The 16,001-nt window shown below is 46.7% G+C and overlaps 1 protein-coding gene across 3 annotated transcripts in view; it reads left to right on the top strand.

Moving 5' to 3' along the window:
- ROPN1L (rhophilin associated tail protein 1 like) overlaps window positions 1-16,001 on the top strand; it is a 424,846-nt gene that overhangs the window by 11,788 nt on the left and 397,057 nt on the right. The window contains exon 1 of one of the 3 annotated variants that reach the window (XM_068234526.1): window positions 4,840-5,017. The exons of 1 other annotated variant lie outside the window; for it this stretch is intronic. The gene's annotated coding sequence lies outside the window, so the exon portion shown is untranslated. Of the gene's footprint in view, window positions 1-4,839; window positions 5,018-16,001 lie in introns of those variants that run through there. One more of the 3 variants, XM_068234527.1, reaches the window with a different exon arrangement.

Below are 16,001 nucleotides of genomic sequence, written 5' to 3'. Positions count from 1 at the left end.
TCCTCCTCCTGCTGCTGCTTTAAACTCCTGCTGTCTGTCTGTGCTCCCACCGCCAGGGTCCACAGAATTATGCACCACTAGCTATTACGCCACAACAATAGCTATATTTTGATGTAAAAAAAAATTCTGAGGTGTCTGGGTTGAAAACTGTGCTATCCCAGTTGTGCATTGGACACAATGTGGGCTTCACGACTGCTGTCCGGAACCTCCTGCTGTATGGTGTTTATTACAGCCGTGGTACCAATGCTGGGTGCCATGGCCTGTTACAGTTCCTGTTGCCACATGTCACTCCTCCTCCTGCTGCTACTTCAGCCTCCTGCTGTCTGTGCTCCCACCGCCAGGGTCCACAGAGTTATGCGCCACTAGCTATTGTGCCACTACAATAGCTTTCTTTTGTTGTAAAAAAAAATTCTGATGTGTCTGGGTTAAAAACTGTGCTGTCCCCGTTGTGTATTGGACACAATGTGGGTGTAAGGATCCCTCCTGTAGTGTATTCTGTCCGTTGCAGTGGAGCTACAAACGGACAGTTCTGGCTTATCTGCTTGCATTCGGTTGTGCATTTGCAATGGGTCTCATTGTCATTTTCAATCGCTCTGCAGTTCTGGGCAGCTCAGGATGCGGTCATCTTCCCACCAATTGCTTGTTGCAGCTGAGCTGCGGCCAGATAACCCTGGATTTCCTGCATACATGTTGTTACATAATACTGCATGTATTTCTTATGGGGGTCCTTTGCATTCACAGCCAGCTAGCAAATGGTAATCAAGCCAGTTCAGGATTTAATGATTTCCATTCAGCTGTGTGGAGATTTGCATACCTGCATCCATTGGCTGATGCCAGCATAAAAGTCTGCCTCCCATTTCTTACCCCGCCGATCATAGTGGTCAGTACGCTGATCTACTGGGCACCTTGTTACTCCGTATAGTTCTGTTATTGTAGTTCTATGCAACCTTATTACTTGTGCTTTAGCTAGTTCTTGATAAATATATATGCAGACTTGCTAATATATATTTATCCGTTAGTTGAGCCGTTTGTTCGCTGCATCCGCGGTGGATCAGTGAAGTATATTATCCAGATAGCTTGGATTCTGCCATAACCACGTTGGTGACTGGTAGTATTCCTGCTACTCTAGTTTCTGGGAATGTAACTATAGGCTGCAGTTGCTATTAGTTACGTTCTGTCCTGTAGTCTTGCCTGGGTGGATGCTTGCTGGTGACTGTTGTTAGCCAGCTTGCTCTGCTTCTGTGGACGTGACTGAGCTGTGGTTGCTACTAGTTACACTCCAATCTATAGTCCTGTCTTGTACCTGTCTGAATACTTGCTATCGCTAAGGCAGCACAGTGCAAACTAAGGCAGTGCAACATCGCACTGCGCTGCCATTGTGTTTTATTTGTAGCGATATCGGAAGCCCAGAGCTTCAGTTGCTCTGGGCAGCCTGTGTAACCTCTTCCATTATCCAGCTCTTAGCCTTGTTGTGCTGGGTGGTCAGAAAGTATGACCCCCCAGCATTACAGTGGGCTTCACGACTGCTGTCCGGAACCTCCTGCTGTATGGTGTTTATTACAGCCGTGGTACCAACGCTAGGTGCCATGGCCTGTTACAGTGCCTGCTGCCACATGTCACTCCTCCTCCTCCTCCTGCTGCTGCTTTAACCTCCTGCTCTCTGTGCTCCCACCGCCAGGGTCCACAGAGTTATGTGCCACTAGCTATTAATAGCACAGTATGAAATAAAAGGGAGAAAATACTTAGGTTCGTGGAAATATGTCCTTCTGGGAAAACTCATAAAGTTCTTGGTTTCAGTTCAGTTCAGGAGCAAAGTTCAGACAAGATGGCCACCACTGTTCCTCAGAGTGCTCCCATGAATGTGGAATTTGGAGGAATAATAATAATTCCTTTTTTTGTATAGCGCCTTTCTCCTGTCGGACTCAAAGCGCTTGCGAGGCAGCCACTAGAGCGCACTCAGTAGGCAGTAGCAGTGTTAGGGAGACTTGCCCAATGAACTCCTTACTGAATAGGTGCTGGCTTACTGAGTAGGAAGAGCCAGGATTTGAACCCAGGACTCCTACATCAGAGGCAGAGCCCTTAACCATTACACTATCCAGAATGAGGAAGGAGTCCCTCGCAAACACTTTTGACTGATCCCCATCTTTGGGTGGAGTCTCAGGTCCAGCCCAGGGGCTGGACAGGGGGCGGTTAACTCCCTGGATGGGTTCCTGGTGCCCACCAAATATGACATTTTCCATATCTTGGCTTACGCTTCCCGCACACACTTAACGGCCACAGATTCAGTTCCTCAGAATATGACAGTTCATATGACATCAAACTGTTGCATGGCCGGTTACGAAGTAGTGGAATACCTCGGGTTCTGGGTATGTCAGTGGCCTCAATTTAATACCAAAATATTCACCAGATCTGGACCAGCAGAATGAGATAACTTTCACATCTCTCCTTTGAACGGTATTCCTTAAACATGCTAAAAATCATAAACTCCATGTACTTCTAAACTGGCTCCCTGGCTCTGGCAAGTCTGAGCCCTGGCTGGGGGAGCTTCCTCTGAATGAAAAGACTTTTGGTGTGGTAATTAACATCTAAGTGAGATCAGCTCGGACAAACTCTGACACCTCAGCTAAGGCCCAGATCCCAGTGACATGCTAATTAACAAGTCACTGGCCAGGAAGGGGACTTCTTTGATCAAGTTAAAAAAAGAAAATGTCATTTTCTGATCGCTGCAAAGACTGAGCAAATCTAACCAGGGAGCGATCAGAAAATTGACTGCGCGAATCTTCCTGATTCGCCTGCGTTTCTCACGGATGTTCCGTGACAGTACCTAGTACTTTTTTTTGGCATTTCTGCACAGCGGAAGCTGTGGGGAGGGGGAGCAACATCATTCCTCCCTCTCCATGAGCCCCCCTCCTGTACCTCTCTGCAGAGCTGGAGCAGTGGTGCGGGTGCGATGTATAATTGCTCACCCGATCATTCACTCCATGCCAAGTGTCCCCCGCCGGTAGCCATCTCCTCTCTTCTTCCTGTTTCCCTGCATGACGCGTGATTACCTATGCGCCATGCAAATATTGGGCGACCAGAGAGGAGCCTGCTGCCGGCGGGAGAACCGCATGCAGCGAGCGATCGGGTGAGTTAATTACACGCTGCTCCAGCTCTGCAGGGGGCACAGGAGGGGTCCCACTGAGAAGGAGGGAGGATGATGTCGGCCCACCTCCCCCAGAGTCACCTATACCTGGCTACCTATACTGGCTGCATCTATATCTAGCTACCTGTACAGGCGGCACCTGTACCTGGCTACCTATACATATCTTATATCATTGGATTCAGCATAATCAGGGCTTTTACAAACAGTAACATTTTTGTCAGTAAATGTTATTCTTTTTTGAAACAAAACACAACAGAAAAAGATTTTTTTTTTATTTCACTGTTTTTTGTTTTTTTTTGCATATTTCACTCAAAATGTTGTTATATCTTCAGAAAAAGTACAAAATGTTGTTTCAGTGTTAAAGCCCAATTCATTACGGGAAAAAAAACCCCAATATATATAACATGTCCTATTTCATGTAAGTTTTCTTTTAAAAAATCCTAAGGCTCAACACACACCATACAATCTTGGTTGTTCAATCTTACCACTTTCATGTAGTATAAGAGCTTATCCAATCAATCACTCAAGGTATTTTCAATCTCTTGGCCCTTATACTACATAGATTTGGTAAATCTGTACAACCAAGATTGTATGGTGTGTGTTGAGCTTAAGTAAACCTAATGAGTGCAAAATGTCTAAATTCACACTTGAGCGTGTTGCCAGTGCTTTTTAAAGCGCTAGTGTAATAATACCCTATGGGCCCGTTCTCACTTGGGCGATTTGCGCTAATCGCCGGCGATTAACGCAAATCGGCAAACGCAAATTTGTAGCCTGTACCATTTTCAGGTGATTTTTCGGCGATCGCGTTTAGTGCTATAGAAGCGCTAAACACAAACGCGAAAAACTCGCCAAGTGTGAATGGCGCTTTTTTCGCATTAATCGCCTAAAATCGCCAGAGCAAAATGCTAGCAAAAGCACTAGCGTTTTGCAAGTGTGAATGGGGCCGCCCTAAAAACTGCTTGTCAGTAGATGCTCGTGGTTAGGATAAATCGTCTGGCAGGGAAAGAGTTAAATCTGATACAGATTGTTAGACTGGGATATGGATACTTTGGCTATTGCTACCAGAGGCGGGACAAGGTCCTCCAGCACCCAAGGCTGAGACACCAAAGTGCGCCCCTCCATCCCTCCCCCCCAGCCATCACACACTGATTGCTATTAGACTAAGAGGTGCCACAGGGCCCACAACCTCCCCAACACCTTAATATCTAGTTATCTGGCTTGCAGTCACTGCTATGTATCCCCTTGTCTTATTTCTTTCTGCTTCAAACACAATTAGGAATGACAGCTAAATGAATTGTGCGCCCCCTCCTACACTGCGCCCTGAGGCTGGAGCCTCTCCAGCCTATGCCTCGGCCCGGCCCTGATTGCTACACTTGGCACAGAATAAATAAATTCTCTATATTACACCTTCTTATTTTTTCTTTGGCACTCGCAATGCTGCAGCTGATGCCAGTGGCGACAGGATACAATTGAAAGTTCTGAAATTTGTGCACAAAACACCTCTAAGTATTTTTATATGCCATTTAGTGCACTGTATCCTTTTTTTCTTATTGACATTAACTGATTTACGACACCGTGATTTACCCTACAGACAGTGGCTGATAGGCAGAAGGTAGTAGCGAAAAGTGGCGACTTTTTCTTGCTTTGGAGGGAGACGCACTTAAATGGGCGCACGCGCCGTCTAGAATTAGCTATTTCTGACGGGGACCCAAAAGTGACAGAACAATGCGCACGAACACAAACGGCCTGCTAAACATGATCTACGTCACCGTAGCAGAGTTGCTGTAGAAACGGTTGCATGGAGACAAAGACAGCGAACGTAACCATAGAGTATCAGCGTGTCCACGGTTAACCACAGGCCCGCGATTTTCAGTAAGTCGTTTTCAGATTATCTCATTCTTTTTAAATAACATATCCACAGAAACCTTTATTTACATATGACAAGAATCATTTGAAGAAAAATAGTTCGCTGTGGGTGCTAACCTCTCGGCCATAGCTCCCAACTGTCCCTTTTTGGGAGCCCTGTCCCTCTGTTGCTCTTTCCTCCTCCTTTGTCCTTCTTTCAGGCCTTTGTCCCGCTTTCTATGTAAATATATATATATATATATATATATATTTCTATACTAAAAATGTATTTGATTGACTCTAAACTTTATTCTCATCCTTTAAATTGATATATTACTAATTTTAAAATGTTACTATGAAGGAAAATGAACCAGGATAGAAAGGACCAGTGTGGTTTGAATTATAAAACAACATATGTTTCTTATGAAATCTTTGTGGTATGCGTGACTAGAGGCATGGCGAGGGCGTGGCCAGGGATGTGAGTGGCGTGGCTTAAGTGTCCCTTTTTCTCATCTCAAAAAGTTGGGAGATATGCTCTCGGCTTATGGCTTAATAAGAACGTTCTCTTTGATTCATATTGTATTATTTGCTATAAACAATATTGAAATGCAAATAAAGGAGGAAAGCAAATCAGTTTAACCAGAAACCTGCCTCTATTATATGTATACATGAAACTATGGTATTTTATTTTCTTACCAGTAAAAAGGCCCGCCCATTTAAAAATGGGCCCTAGGACACGGCCACTACCCTCCATCTCCCGCAACACACACACAGACACGTCATGCTCGCCCGTCACCTACCGCTGTATGCACACGCATATACATGTACCCAGGGGTCTAGTCCTGGAAAAAGAGGTGAGTGGACTCACCCTAAAAACCCCTGCGCAGCGCGTAGCGCGGTGCGCCAAAAATGGGCATGGTCAAGCATAACGTGGGCATGGTCATGGGTGGGGCCAAATATACATGACCTTAGCAGTGATGTAAAAGGTCTTCCAGGGAAGTTTGAGCTCTACCGTAGTGTATACCCCAAAAATAAATGTAATCTGACAGCATTTCACCAAAAAGACACATAATCTGGTAGAAGTTCCTCCAAAATACAGATAATATGGCAGTGGTTCCCCCAAAATAGACAATGTGGCAGCAGCAGTTCCCCCAACATACACATAATTTGGAAGCAATTCCCCAAAATACGCGAAACCTGACAGTGGATCACCCAAAATTCACGTAACACCCAAAATACATATAATCTGGCAGCAGTGGTCCCCCAAACATACACAATCTGGCAGCAGTTCCCTAAAATACACGTAATCTGGCAGCAGCAGCCGTTCCCCTAACATACACATAATCTGGCAGCTGTTCCCCAAAATACATAATAGCGGTTCCACAAAAATGCAGATAATCTGACAGCAGTTCCCCCAAAATAGGTACCACCAAGCATAGGTAGCCAGATCTATAGGTGTCCCCAGTATTTATTTATTTATTTATTGTATTTATAAAGCGCCAACATATTACGCAGCGCTGGACAATAAATAGGGATACATACAATATTTAGGGGTGACATACAGCAAAATGACAATACTTGAATACAAGAAAGACCAGATCATGCAGCACAGTATGAGTACAAGGTAATGCTTAGTCAGTCACTGGAGGGGAGCATGGAGATTAGGCAAGTTAGGTTCACTCAGATGCCTAGCCTAGATGGTCCTTTGGGTTCACAGTAATGGAGGTGCATGATCAGGTTGGACACAAACGGAGGAGGTATAAGTAGTCATGAGTATAGTAGTCCCCAGTATATGTAGCCAGAGGTATAGTTGCCTAGTATATGTAGCCAGGGGTATATGTGCCCAGTATATGTAGTCAGGGGTTTAGTAGTCCCCAGTATATGTAGCCAGAGGTATAGGTGTCCAGTATATGTAGCCATGGGTATAGGTGCCCAGTCAGGAGTATAGTAGTCCCCAGTATATGTAGCCAGGGGTATATGTGCCCAGTATACATATACTGGGCACATATATGTATACTGCAAAGCATAAGAATTCAAATTTTCAGTTTGCCACAAGCCATGTGGGAGACACAGCAAACATGTGGAAGGTGCTCTGGTCAGATGAGACCAAAATGGAACTTTTTGGCCAAAATGCAAAACGCTATGTGTGACAGAAAACTAACACTGCACATAACTCTGAACTCTGAACATCCCCACTGTCAAATATGGTGGTGGCAGCATCATGCTCTGGGGGAGCTTCTCTTCAGCAGGGACAGGGATTCTGGTCAGAGTTGATGGGAAGATGGAAGGAGCCAAATATAGGGCAAACTTGGAAGAAAACCTCTTGGAGTCTGCAAAAGACTTGAGACTGGGGCGGAGGTTCACATTCCATCAGGACAACGGCCCTTAACATAAAGCCAGGGCAACAATGGAATGGTTTAAAACAAAACATATCCATGTGTTTGAATGGCCCAGTCAAAGTCCAGATCTAAATACAATCGAGAATCTGTGGCAAGATCTGAAAACTGCTGTTCACAAACACTGTCCATCTAATCTGACTCAGCTGGAGCTGTTTTGCAAAGAAGAATGGGCAAGGATTTCAGTCTCTAGATGTGCAAAGCTGGTAGAGATATACCCTTAAAGACTGGCAGCTGTAATTGCAGCAAAAGGTGGTTCTACAAAGTATTGACTCAGGGGGCTTAATAATTACGCACACCCCACTTTGCAGTTATTTATTTGTAAAAAATGTTTGGAATCATGTATGATTTTCATTCCACTTCTCACGTGTACACCACTTTGTATTGGTCTTTAACAGGGGTATATGTCCCAGTATTTGTAGTCAGGGGGGTATATGTCCCAGTATTTGTAGTCAGGGGGGTATATGTCCCAGTATATGTAGCCAGGGGTATATGTCCCAGTATATGTAGCCAGGGATATATGTGCCCAGTATATGTAGTCAGGGGTATATGTGCCCAGGATATGTAGTCAGGGGTATATGTGCCCAGTATATGTAGTCAGAGGTATATGTGCCCAGTATATGTAGTCAGGGGTATATGTAGTCAGGGGTATATGTCCCAGTATATGTAGTTAGGGGTATATGTCCCAGTATATGTAGTCAGGAGTATATTTGCCCAGTATATGTAGGCAGGGGTATATGTGCCCAGTATATGTAGTCAGGTATATGTGCCCAGTATATGTAGTCGGGTATACGTGCCCAGTATATGTAGGCAGGGGTATATGTAGTCAGTGGTATATGTGCCCAGTATATGTAGGCAGGGGTATATGTAGTCAGGGGTATACAGCGGCTTGCAAAAGTGTTCGGCCCCCTTGAAGTTTTGCACATTTTGTCACATTACTACCACAAACATAAATCAATTTTATTGGAATTCCACGTGAAAGACCAATACAAAGTGGTGTACACGTGAGAAGTGGAATGAAAATCATACATGATTCCAAACATTTTTTACAATTAAATAACTGCAAAGTGGGGTGTGCGTAATTATTCAGCCCCCTTCGGTCTGAGTGCAGTCAGTTGCCCATAGACATTGCCTGATGAGTGCTAATAACTAAATAGAGTGCACCTGTGTGTAATCTAATGTCAGTACAAATACAGGTGCTCTGTGACGTCCTCAGAGGTTGTCTAAAGCCTGGAGCACACCAGAGGAGTTTTTCTGAGCGTTTTGAGTTTTTAAATCTGCTGCTAATGTTATCCTATGTGTCTGTGCACACTGGAGCAATGAGGTTTTGTAAAAAAAACCCATAGCATTACATTGGGAAGAGCTTTTGAAACCTCTAGCGTTTGGGCGCTAGAGGTTTCATAGGTTAACCTATGTAACCTATATTGGGGGCAACTATACTGGCTACCTATATTAGAGGCACCCACCTAGCTAACCTATACTGATGACACCTACCTATCTAACCTATACCGGGGCACCTGCCTATCTAACCTATACTGGGGGCAATTATACTGGCTACCTATACTGGGACACCTATGCCTGGCTACCTATACTGGGGGACCTATAGCTGGCTGCCTATACTGGGTGCAACTAGACCTGGCTAACCTATACTGTGGGCAACTATCCCGGGCTCCCGGGAGGGGGGGGGGAGGAGGGGCGCAATTTTGACACCCTCTCCCTGGGTGCAATTTAGCCTACAATCTGCCCTACTGAGGATTTATGCCATCCGGGCCAGGTGCCTTGTCTATTTTTAATTTATTTAGTCTTGCCTTCACTTCTTCCTGCCTTAAATATTTAATAATACAGTTGGAAGATTGAGACTCTTCTGCATCTGTAAATTGCAACAGTGATGTTTCCCTTGTGAAGACGAAAGCAAAGAAAGCATTTAATAACTCCGCCTTACCTTGGTCATCCACCATGACGTTCCCACCCTCATCCTTTAGGAGTCCAATACAGTCAACTTTTCTTTTTTTTTTAGAGTTGATGTACTTGTAAAACGTCTTTGGGTTAGATTTGATATCCCTAGCAATTTGATTTTCAGCTTCAATCTTTGCCAGCCTAATTTCTTTTTTTACAACTTTTATTGCTCTCCTTATAGTTGCTTAATGCAGTCTCGGTCCCCTCCTGTTTTAGGACCTTATAGGCATTCTTTTTCCACTTCATTTTATCTCTAACCTTTCTATTCATCCATAGAGGCCTTTTTTATTCATAGATGTTTTGTTTCCATATGGAATATATATACTCAGGGCCGGATTTACTATAAGGCACTCTCTACAGGCGCCATTTGGGGCACAGGCGGCCCTTGAATGTCCCCCTATAAAGATTTAAAGAGCGGCAGAGTGCCCACCCGCAGCGCACTTCCGGGTGTCTTGTTCCCGGCTGCAATAAACAGCCGCACAGCGTGTGTCCCCACCTGCCGCTTTGTACATTACCACATTGTACACTGCTTGCAGTTGTAATCAGGTGAGGCGTGCATTGTCCCCCGGGCTTTATTTATTTTTCTAATGTCTGTCTCTTCTTCGGCTGCTGGGAACTGAAGAGAGAGTTACCACTGAGGCTGTGGAGGGGAGGGGGAGATGAGAGACAGGAGAGAGCAGAGTTAGGCTTAATACAAAAAGTTCCGTCTCCCACACCCCCTCCCCTTCCTTTTCACATGGTGCAGGTCCAGAGTCCGTACAGCGTGAGTGACATCCAGGGGAGGGGGCGGCACGGAACTATGTGGCCTCATAGCTGCACAGCATGTGGGCTAAGCTCTGCCACTCTACTGTCTCAATTGATGCAGCCTGAGCAGATCTCTTACAGATAACGGTGCCGTTCCTGCACTTACTTTGTATGACAGCTTTGCAGACGCACAGACTACTTGCAGCAGCCAGCTACAGTGACAGATTATGTGACTGATGCAGAGTTCAGGACCCTTGATCTGCCCCCCCCCCAGCAGAGACTACAATACCCCCTCCTCCCCTCCTTCTGAACAGTGTCCAGGCACTCCTGAGAACATGCTGCCCAGTGTTTCCATAGAGTGACACCTCAGCTCTGTCCAGCTGTCACCTGACCTGATTAGATGTCATTGCTGCTCTGATCAGGTCAGGTGACAGCTGGTCAGTGCTGAGGTGTCTCACTATGGAAACCCTGCTAGAGGCCAGGTTTAGGTGTTAAATGGGGAGGAGGACCACTTAAAGATGAAAGGGAATGATAACAGGAGTGCCTCAGCAGGGGACACTGTTCAGAAGGGGGGAGAGGGAGGGAGTATTGTAGTCACAGCTAGAGAAGTTGGGAGATCAATGAGGGTGATGAGGCTCCTATTAAAATTATTATTTAATATTAATATAGCACCAACATCTTCTGTACAGAGTATATTGTCATGTCACTAACTGTCCCTCAGAGGACCTCACAATCTAATTACTACCATAGTCACAGTCTATCAATGTATCATAATCTAGGGCCAGTTTGGAGGGAAGTCAGTTAACTTATCTGTATGTGTTTGTGATATGGAAGGAAACCCACACAGACACAGGGAGAACATACAAACTCCATGCAGGTAGTTTCCTGGCTGGGATTCAAACCGGGGACCCAGCGCTGCAAGGTGAATGCGTTAACCACTACGTCACCATTCTGCCCACTATGCCTGTGGAGATATATTGAGGTGCTGATGATATTAAGGATAACAGGAACATATTTCCTTCATTTTTTGACTGTAACATATGGGATTGTCTGTTAGCCAGTCTTCCTGGAATTCCGTATAAAGTGTAAATTACCTATCATTGTCTGCTTCTAATGAGGAAACCCTTAATTAGACAGTTGCTGCGAAGCCTATACAGGTGGTCAGACCATGTTGTCTGAATAATGCCTCAGATGTGTATTGGGCTTGGGAGTAATTGGTCACCTGGCCAGAGTAAACGGAAGTCTGTCTAATGTAATTCTGTATGTAGATGTCCATTACCTCTGCCCCATTGTCCAGCAGGGGAAACTGTGTCTACTGCTAATTACCTGCCAATTGAGGAAGAATAGGCTGGTCGGCATGGCTTTTGAGTCTGGTGTCAGCCATTGGGACAAGGCAAGCCTGCTAGAGTCTTGGGGGCAGGGGGAAGCTGACACCTGAATGTTTGAAATGTATTTGACAGCCTACTGGAAATTATTGAAGAGGTGAAGTCCTTTTGATACCATTTTCTACCTGTGGAAATTGAATTATTGGTGGAGTTGAAAAGCCTCATTTAACAATCTCTTGATGTAAAGACATTGTAACCTGGGGAAATTGGGCTGAGGAAGTCTTTTGTTGGGTGTGTGGACTATAGTGGATGTTGGATCTCTGGAAATCCAATTATGACTGAGGATGTAATTAAATCCAGCTTCCCCCCCGTCCACACAGGCTTACAGCCTCGAGGCGAATATTTCATTATAAAAACCAGGGGACAGCTACCTCAAAGCAGTTCTCTTCTGACGGTAGTGGCAGCCGGTCTCCTGGCCCAAGCTAGTGAACTCCTGGTCTAGCCAGACTGTGTCCGTCCACACCAAAGTCCACGATTCTTCTATCGGGATCCCTTTATTTTGGTAAGCAAAATCGCTTTGTGTGTTATCTTTGTAACTTTATCTTGTAACTATTTTTACTTTGTTTTTTGTAATTTTTCTGTATATATTAAGTTTGCACTGTTCTATGTTTTTCTAGAATATTAAATTATTATTTAATAAGTTTGACTTCTGCCGTACTAAACTAACCCTCATAGCCTAGAAGAGACTGAAGTGTAACCGTGTATAAGTTCATGCCTAATTGTACGCTTGAGCAACACTACCGTAGGAAATTGTAATTGCATTGGGTGTGGGGGCGTTTGTCATACGTTGGCCTAAGCGCGCAGCTGACCCAACGTACGAACAACGCCAGTGCGAGTAGCTAACAGTATCGTTCGGAACGACTGTTAGTGGGTCTTTGCTTCACGACAGTGTAAGATTGCAACTGTGTGTGTGTGTGGGTGCGTGGCGTTCCCGTATTTGGCCTAAGCGCAAAGCTGACCCAGATACGAAAACGCGGAGTGCGCGCTGAGGACTCGACAGCAGAGTGGAAGTGTCTAGCGCACAGCTAGTGGTGGCAGTGAGAAGTGTTTGAGGGGTTCCAGCCTTGTTTGTAGCTTAAATAAGGCTGTTCCCCGCTTAATCTGGTCAAACCCGCAGTCGGGAACCGTATACGCAGGCGTGCCGCGGGCCGGTTCCTGACATAATTGGTGGCAGCGGTGGGATCGTTTAGTACATTAGTACGCAGTTTAGCTCGCTATTCTGAGTACTAAAGGCTGGAAGCTTGCTAGAAGCAACTAGCCTACAGAAGTCTACTCAGTGCAGAATCTATATACGTTTTTTTTTTTTGTTCAAAGATACACACTTGGTATTTGCTTTCCCTTCCCCCCTTTTTTTTTTTTCTTTTCTTTTATTTTTTGCAACACGATGGCTCAGAAAGCATCCAGCTATGCGAGGCAAAACAAAGAGATGCTACTCAACCTGTGTGAGCACAGAGGCATCGAGACGGTGAGCGGCCAGACTAAGGAGCAGTTAGTTCGTGCGCTCGAGGAGCATGATGAGGCAGAGCAAGCCCGTGCTTCAACGTCAGCGGGTGCAGCTCACGACACGACAGAGGAGGAATCGCTCCCGCCACAGAATGCGAGTGGAGACGATGTCCTGGATGATCCACCGAACACGGAGATGACATCTCTGGAAGCTGATCTACAGCTACTGAACTCGGCTGATCCTGAACTGCGCCTAAAGCTGATCCTACTGCACCGACAGGCAGAGAGGGAACAAGTTGCACAGCGACACCAGCTGGAGCTGGCTAAACTTCAGCAGCAGAACCGGTCTGCTGGACCCGCAGAACGCGAAGGTGAGCGAGTCCACAGAATCCCCCTGGATAAGTTCCCCGCTATGGACAAGGACTCTGACATAGACACTTTCCTACAGGGGTTTGAAAGGACTTGTCGGCAGTATGGGGTGCCCCGTGAGCAGTGGGCAAGATACCTCACACCAGGGCTGAGAGGCAAGGCCCTGGAGGCATTTGTGAGTCTCCCCCAGGAGGAAGAAACAGACTTTGAGGCAATTAAGAAAGCCATCATTGCGCGATACCACCTCACGCCAGAGGTGTATCGCAAACGTTTCAGGACAGTGCAGCGAGGTCCTAATGACAGCTACCTGGATCATGCTTGCAACCTGCGCACTGCCTTCCAGCAGTGGCTAAAAGGACTGTCAGTTAAAACCTTGGATGCCCTGCAGGAGCTGATGATAAAAGACCAGTTCCTACACACCTGTCCTGTTGAGGTCCGGCTGTTTGTGCTGGATCGAGAACCAAAGACAGTGGATGAGGCTGCGGAAATGGCCGATGCCTACACCGCCCATAGAGCACCTGAGTCCCGGAGGACTACTACGCCCAGCTGGAGAGGAGAACAGATTGCTAAACCTGTTTCACCCAGCACCCAGAGGAGGCAAGCACCGCTGTCTCCTGGATTCAAGCAACCTGACACTCGGAAATGCTTTGTATGTGACAGGGTGGGTCATATCAGCACGACTTGCCCAGAGAGGAAGAGGGAGGCCCCAAAATCCAATGAGGCCTCAAACGCCAGTGAAGTCCCAACTGCTCTGTGTGCTACCAGGAATGCCACTGGCTATGCAGAGAATCTGCAGCTGGTCACGGTTGGGGGTACAGTTGCCACTGGGCTGAGAGACACTGGAGCAGAAGTGACTCTCATACATCCCCAGCTTGTGAACCCGGAGCAGTACATACCTGGGAAAATGATTGCTGTCAGAGGAATTGGGGGTGTCACCCCAGCCATACCCACCGCCTTGGTCCACCTGAATTGGGGGGCCGGCAGCGGACTGAAAGAAGTTGGGGTAACTGACAAAATCCCCACCAACGTTTTGCTGGGTACTGACCTGGGACGGTTAGTGGCCCGGTATGAGCCTACTCCAAACCCTGTGGAGCCTGCATCCCCAGCAGAAGTTCTGGACTCTTGCAAGGTACTGTTTGATAATGCTGTGCAAGTGGGGAGTGCTGGAGAGGCCCCAGGGGCTATGGACTGTGTACTAGGAGCCAGCCCTAGTGAGTCTCCAGTGCCTAGGCCTGGAGTGGGACCTGTTGACACAGAGAATGCAGAAACTGATGATGTCATTTATGACGCACGGACTATCGAGGCGATCGATGCAGGAACTGTTGATGATAATTGTGAAGTGCTGAGTAGCAATGTGTGTAATGATACAGATAATGTGGAGGTTTTATGTGATGTCCCAAATGACAATATATGTAGGGATGATAATGCTGATGGCATATGTGTTGTGCTACATAATGCTGTGTGTCAGGTGGACACTCAGTCAGCTGCAGGAGTAACCAGCCGTGCTCGCTGGGCTGCAGCAGATGGACTGTCCACTGAAGGGGCAGACGGCACCAGGCCAGATCTTTCCCCTTCAGATGGTTTTAAGACAGAATGTGACGTGATTTATGATGTGTGTAAGGTGGGCACTCCCTCAGCTGCAGTGGTAACCCGCAGTGCTAGCGGGTCTACAGCAGAGGGACTGTCCACCGAAGTGGCCAATGTTGCTGGGTCAGCCACATCCAATTCGGAACCTGGCCCGGATGGCCCAGGAGCCTCTCCGTCTGCAGCCTTCCTAGAATGTGTGACAGGCAGCACTGAGCTCTCTGGGGCTGTTCGATTTGACAGCAGCCTGGAAGAGCTCAGGGGGCTAGCCAACAGGTCACCAGCTGGGAGGGGCGGGCTGAGAGGGTTCTGGGAAGTTATTCCCTCGGAGCTGTCCGAAGTGGAGGAGGCAGACCGGCAGATACTCGTTCCCCAAAGGGACCGAGAGATAGCTCCTGCCACTATAGAGAGAGTGCGTGTAGCGACGGTTGGAACCCTTCCCCAGTTGCAGCACAGTCTCTATGGTTGCGAATTCACGGTCGCCACTGACCCACATTCCCCTGGTTGGTTACGTCAGGTTGCCAAGGGCAACGACACCTTGCAGCAACCTGACCTAGCTTTCCAGTCGTGTAGCTTGGAGCTAACTGACAGGTGGGGAACCCTCCTGAGGATGCTAAAGGGTTTCCCCACCCGGCCAGGCCGTCAATGTAGGCTTTGGCAGGATGATTCGTTAGAATCACCTGCCAGCGCTATCGGGAAGGGGAGCAATCATGGGAATGCTGATGGGCTGTCCCGTCAAGCAGAACCAACAGTGTAGGTGCTGGCAGGATGATCTGGGAAGATCATCTGCCTTGCACCAAGTTAACGGCGGAGGTGTGGAGATATATTGAGGTGCTGATGATATTAAGGATAACAGGAACATATTTCCTTCATTTTTTGACTGTAACATATGGGATTGTCTGTTAGCCAGTCTTCCTGGAATTCCGTATAAAGTGTAAATTACCTATCATTGTCTGCTTCTAATGAGGAAACCCTTAATTAGACAGTTGCTGTGAAGCCTATACAGGTGGTCAGACCATGTTGTCTGAATAATGCCTCAGATGTGTATTGGGCTTGGGAGTAATTGGTCACCTGGCCAGAGTAAACGGAAGTCTGTCTAATGTAATTCTGTATGTAGATGTCCATTACCTCTGC

Source organism: Hyperolius riggenbachi, chromosome 5 (assembly GCF_040937935.1).
Source record: "Hyperolius riggenbachi isolate aHypRig1 chromosome 5, aHypRig1.pri, whole genome shotgun sequence".
NCBI lineage: Eukaryota > Metazoa > Chordata > Amphibia > Anura > Hyperoliidae > Hyperolius > Hyperolius riggenbachi.
The sequence above is the reverse complement of the archived record's forward strand: the minus strand, read 5'-3'. Positions and strand labels throughout refer to the sequence as shown.